At 35.7% G+C, this 6,045-nt stretch overlaps 1 protein-coding gene across 1 annotated transcript in view; it reads right to left on the bottom strand.

Moving 5' to 3' along the window:
* LOC121092832 (sodium channel protein type 3 subunit alpha-like) overlaps window positions 1–3,286 on the bottom strand; it is a 78,778-nt gene extending 75,492 nt beyond the window's left edge. Inside the window, exon 1 of the mRNA XM_040604434.1 lies at window positions 3,092–3,286. The gene's annotated coding sequence lies outside the window, so the exon portion shown is untranslated. The remainder of the gene's footprint in view (window positions 1–3,091) is intronic.
* Window positions 3,287–6,045: the final 2,759 nt, after the last annotated feature.

A 6,045-nucleotide genomic window follows, 5' to 3' on the forward strand; every position in this document is an offset into this window, starting at 1 on the left:
TTGGGGTGGGTTGGCTGGTACTTCTGTTTCAGGATTTTTTTTCTAATGGAATTAAATCATTTGAGGATGGATAATGAACAAAAGAGAGACCAAATAGTTTTGTGACCTAGAATTTAACTGGCTTACTTCTGTTTAGGATTACAGTGGTAGTACACACAAGTTATGGTTACTCAAGAGCATATGGTGCTCCTACTCTATATTTATATTTTGAAGTAATACAGTCCCTGCCTGAGCTGCTCTTATCCCTAGTCCCTGAGCTTTACCTCATCATAAGACAAGGAAAATCAAGCAATAACACTATCACAGTAATATACTAAGGTTTCCAGTTGTTCATAAAGAAGATTTTGATGAAAGCAGATGAACTGGTTGCAAGATACCAGCTGCAATATCAAGGTCCTATGGGAGGGCAATCAATAGCAAACTCAGAGAGAGATGCCATTGGCAATGCGCTTCAGCGCTTTTAATCAGAAGTAGTAGCTGTAATAAGTAACAGCAGCTTTCCAATGAAGAGGACGCAGTTTCCTATAGATGGATTTTATGGTGGTTGACACTTGGTTTGATGGACTCACTGAAGCCACAGCTCAATGTGTATATTTGTTCTGTAAGCAGTCTGAACTAGTGAGCATCAATTTTATGATGATATTTTAAACCTTTTATTTATTTGAGGATTAAAAAGCAATATTCCCTGCAAATAGCAACAGTACATATTACTGATTAACAGCTAGAAGCTAATAAAATACAGAAGAGTTACACTGAGTGGCAAATAACCTAATTAGACCTTTGAAAGTTAAGTTTCTAACTTCTAACTAGAATTTCCTGATAAAGAACAGAGTATATGTAACTTCCTGAAACTTACTTTCAATAGTCATTTTCAGAGTTCAACAAACAGATCATCTTAACAAATCAGGTACCAAATATCAGACATTTGCATTTTTTTCACCTTAGGTTTAACTCAAGCTGGGTTCAAGCAATTTTTTCATTTGTCACCTTATGGCAAGAACAGAATATGGATAAGAAGGGCCAGGATCTGCACTTTAGAGAACAAGATAACAGCTTTCTTGCCTTATAAAAAGAACTCTCTTAGCATCTGCTATTCTGTGATCCATCAAAAGTTGTGGGATTCCAGCACTGTAATTAATACATAGCATACATATAACAAATTATATAGGGCTGAGAATGTGAGCAGCAGAAGGAAATGGATACCATCAGTCAGAAAGTTCCATCTCACATCCCACCATCCTTTTTGCTTCTAAAATCCTTACTCTTCTGAGGCGAAATAAACTTATCTCTGTGCCTGATCTTCTTAAGGTACAAGTTAACTCATTTAATGATATCTGATGAAGAAAAAGAGATGAAAACACAAAATTTGTCATTCAACATATTGATTAAAAACCCCATGTTTTCTATACTTTCTCTTTTCCTTGATCTTTCCCCACTCCAGGTTACCTGAAAATAAAGGAAAATGACCAGACTACCACTGACAGAATCTGAGAGGGCACAAAGGAATTGTTTCATGTTCTCCATTGAAAACATGAAAGTCTCTACCTCTGCTAGCATCTAGTATTATCTAAACAGAACTTTACAAGACTGAGTTTAATTGGCACTGCTAAGAAAATCAGTACAGGCTTCTAATTTCTGCTCATTAGAGAGAAAAATCATAACTTAACAACACAAGTGTAATTTCTATAAATATCAAGGCCTAATAAACAACACATCTGTTTAAGACGTGCTATGAAGCTTCAAATTACTGCAGCAGGTCGCATTCCAGTCTTTAACAATCTTTCCACCCAAAATGGAGATGTGCAAGAAGCAAAGATTAAATATTAAACTATTAAAAAGTCCTCTGAAACTGTTTTCTTGACAAATCACTTATGAAATCAAAAACATGGTATGTTTTTAAAACAAACATCATCACTATTATAAATTATTTAATTTGAAGTTACACAAGGACACCACAGGCACAATGATTTGGCACCATAAAAAATACAAATTAAAAACTTTTACACTTAAAAACATCACTACTTTAGGTACAGGCCTCAGCTGCTGCTCTGAGTGCCACCTGAGACCAAATCCTGCTTTCTGTTTTTTGGTATGTATTGAGATGGTGTTTTGCAAACAGTAGGCTCTTTATTCTGTTGTATAGTTGGGGTTTTTTGCCCCCCCCCCCCCCCCCCTTCCCCGCCGTTTTCTCTTGGAAATAATTTCCAAAATAACGCTATGGTAACATACATAGTTTTAATGTGAATATATGTCTGCAGAACCACAACTGGTAAAAGAATTCACATGTCAAAGTGATCTTCAATATTTTCCTTTTACCTTTAATAAATGACAGATTTAATTATTACTGATAACAATGAATGAGACAATATATCAACGGACAATAATATGAAGAAATATAATAAGCCTTGTGCTGATTTCTTTCAACAGTCATATTAAGAAGCACGTATTAAACTAGACAGTAATATTACAGGCAAAATGTGAACTATCATTAGTGTGGACCTTTGGTTAATTAACAGTTGGTCAGCCTGTTCTCTCATACACACAGACAACCAACCATGCAAAAAATGGCACAGAAAGAAAATATTTTCTTATATATCTTTTCAAAATCTAGCTAATAAGGGAATTTCTTCAAATACCATATATATATTGAAAATAGCTGTTACAAACCACACAGATTTTATTCCTGGATTATCAGAATCTGAGATGCTCAGAATCTTATGAGACCTGCTGCTCCTGAGCCTGAATATCACCAGATTTTTCTTCTTAGGAAACAAGGTCACTTCTACAAAATGCTAGGAATTAATTTAGTATACCTTGATTATGAATTGATCTGATTTTGCAAGACTACTGCATCACAACATCACATTAAGAGTAAGAGGCCAGATATCAGATTTAACGAGGTTAAAATGAAAAAAAAAAAAAAATCACACCATCATCACAATCAGTCAGTACAAAATGGCTTTGAATTCCCTATTCCATCTTTGGCTCTACCTTAACAGCAAACCAGAGGGTACAATCTGATTCCAAAATGTGAAAAAGATTATATTGCTAAGATTTATTATGGGTACAATTAAATGTTTTGCCATCTTACCTGATTGAAAGAGAATGATAAATCACTGCAAAGCCCAGCATCCAAGAATAATATGATAATATATGTCTCCTCCTGAAATAGTCCAGGTTTCCATCCACAAAGCTTTACTAATTAATTATCATTTCTGTATTCTCAGTGGAAAAGAAAACACAGAGACCTTTCCAGAATCCTCTCTGATTCTGCCTCCGCTTCCTGTTCTCAGTCTCACACGATGGTACCCAACATATATCAGAAAACAGCTTATTAGGAGAAGGAGGGGGTGAAGGGTGGGGGAATGGAGGGGGAGAAGTGAAAAAAACGCAGCACCTAACGTGGCAGCTCCACCTACTGGTAAAGATAATGAACACGTACAAAGCGTCAGCTTAGGAGGCATCTTTATCCCTGTTTATTCTGCATTACACTTGAAACAGCTCCTGTGTAGTAAGTTCTTCCAGGCAAGAAGCGGAACAGACCAATAAAACCACAGTGACTATTGAATAACCCTATTAAAGATTTTTTTCTTAAAATAATTAAATTTAAAAACAGTTGTCTGTATACATTCAGCAGAGCACTTAGTTTTAAATGTGCTGTTTCCTTTAAAAATCCACAGGGAGACAGAACTGTAAATAAGAAAGCACACACACTGACTGCACTGCTAACTCATGTATGATGAACTTGCTGATTGTCTTGATACTCTTATTCATTAAATACTACCATGCATTTTTGGCATCATGGTAATTTCTTTATTGTGCATAAAATGTACTATGCTTATGTAAAAAGCATAGCTCAAAGTCTTTCCCTTAGACAGGATTCCTGGGCATGTGCAGATTTCCATCTGATTACCTAGGGTTCCTCTGGCCATCCTGGGAAGAATTATTAGAGCAGTGGCTCCATCATTGCCTGGTCCATGGGCAACAGTATTGAGTGAACAATGTGCTTCAGGCAACATATTCCGTTGTCCTGCATGTCAGTTTGAGGAGTATTGTGTCAGTGGAAAGCAAGATGTAGAACCGTTAAGCAATGTCTGCAAGTGTGTTCAATATAATAACTCATAGCCCTGGGTCAGAGACCACTGGAGTTCCCAACTAATTTAAAATCAAGCTACCAGCTTTATTCAGTCATGTGGGATTTAATGAACAAATGTTATTCCACAAAACAAGAAAAAAGAGTATATGAGACAATATTTTGCTCTCTGGCAGCCCCTGTATTTCCTTTGCATACCTTTTCAGCAGTGGCTACAGATAGCCCCTTCTCTGTCCCACTGGTCACATACTTTTGGAAGCAAGGATTCCAGGGCAGACAGCATGTATCCAGCCTGAGGGCTGCTACCGTATCACAACTACACAAAGCAGCAGTAGTGGTGACAACTGCCTACAACTGGTGTCCCTTATCTCTAATATCATACAGATATCCCTATTTAAATTAGCATACATAAACCAGAATCCTTAAGCATTTATGTTGAGTAGTCCATTTCAATTAAGCTTGCTGCATGATCGACAGATACAAACACCAAATTCCTGAATTTGGCTAATAACAGCAAACAGAAATACATTTTCAGAGGTTGTATGTATTCTGTATGTACAGAATAATCTCTGCATATTAAGTGAGAGAGATGTGCCCCCAGCTTGCAGTTGCAGCTGCATTACTTCCCTTGTTTGACTGGGGCACATTGTGACGCTCCTGATCAATCTGTTCAAACAAATCCCCCCTTTTATTTCAAAGAGACTTTGAGGGTGTGAACATATACCCCAGTTTTATATGAAAAAAATACAAATATTTGGTCTCCCTTTGATTTTATTATTTACATTTTCAAACTTCTAGAAGTAAGGAATATGTTTTTAATAAAAATGTTCATTTTTCTCTAAAGCATTGGTTTTGCTTTCATAGGTTGATGTTAATTTAGCAAACCCTTGGATGAACGGAAGATGATGTCTGGATTTTAAACTGCTTGGGAACATTGTTTTGAAACTGTGTTGTGTTTTGAAAATCAAGCCAGTCCTTGGATAGAACTTTCACTTGCTTACATGCTGCATTTCTTCTATTTATTATTTTTAATGATAAAAATTTTTCTTAGTTGTCTTTGCACGTTTTCTTTAGAAAGTCTTTATGCCATGATTAAAATATAATTATCATCTAGTAACATCATAGTTAAGAGTGTGTTATACATGTTGAATCTGTTTCTGCTGGAAAAATAAGAAGTTCTAACCTACAGAACAAAGATTTCGACCTCATTAAAACATAGGAAACAGTCCTTAATGCCAGCAGTATAATTCCAGCAGAAAAGGGTGTGTAAAAACACGTTTTAAACCTGAGTTGGTTCAGAGATTTGATTCTCTGACAACTTTTATAACAGGGTTGTCTTAGAATAACTAATTTTTGTGTGCTAACATTCCAAAAGATGGTTAGGATAACATCGTATTACTACAGAACCCCTAGTCCTGCTTTTCTGTGGTGGTGTCCTTATATCGATTGCATTCTTCTGTAATATACCAGTTGGCAGAATGACTATACATAATGTATTAGTCTATACCAAGATAGCCTTCTCATAGGCGTAGGTCTGATATTTGAGCAATGTTGCGTCACCGATTTAAACAGTTCAATTATCAACCCTCACACTAAAAAAAAAAAAAAAAAAAAAAAAAAAGAGCCAGAAAAGTAAAGTTTTATTTGTAGAAAAGATCATGCCAAACAAAGCCATGGCAAATATTCATTTATTAATATGGCTCATATATGGCTCATATTCTTTTTTAATCAATGTACAGGATTGCCTGTATAGTTCATTGAAACCAGTCAGAGTCTTTGATTTAATGAAACAGAGTTTGAATCGTGTTCTTAAGAATTCCTTTGCACTTTTTTGATCTACCAGTGAAACAACAGGGCTGAAACAAATAATTATGCATTATGCATAAATACACATTTATACTATAAATACACCAAACCATTTATATGGAACAACTTCCCCACACACACTCTTA

This window comes from Falco naumanni, chromosome 8 (genome assembly GCF_017639655.2).
Source record: "Falco naumanni isolate bFalNau1 chromosome 8, bFalNau1.pat, whole genome shotgun sequence".
Taxonomy (NCBI): Eukaryota; Metazoa; Chordata; class Aves; order Falconiformes; family Falconidae; genus Falco; species Falco naumanni.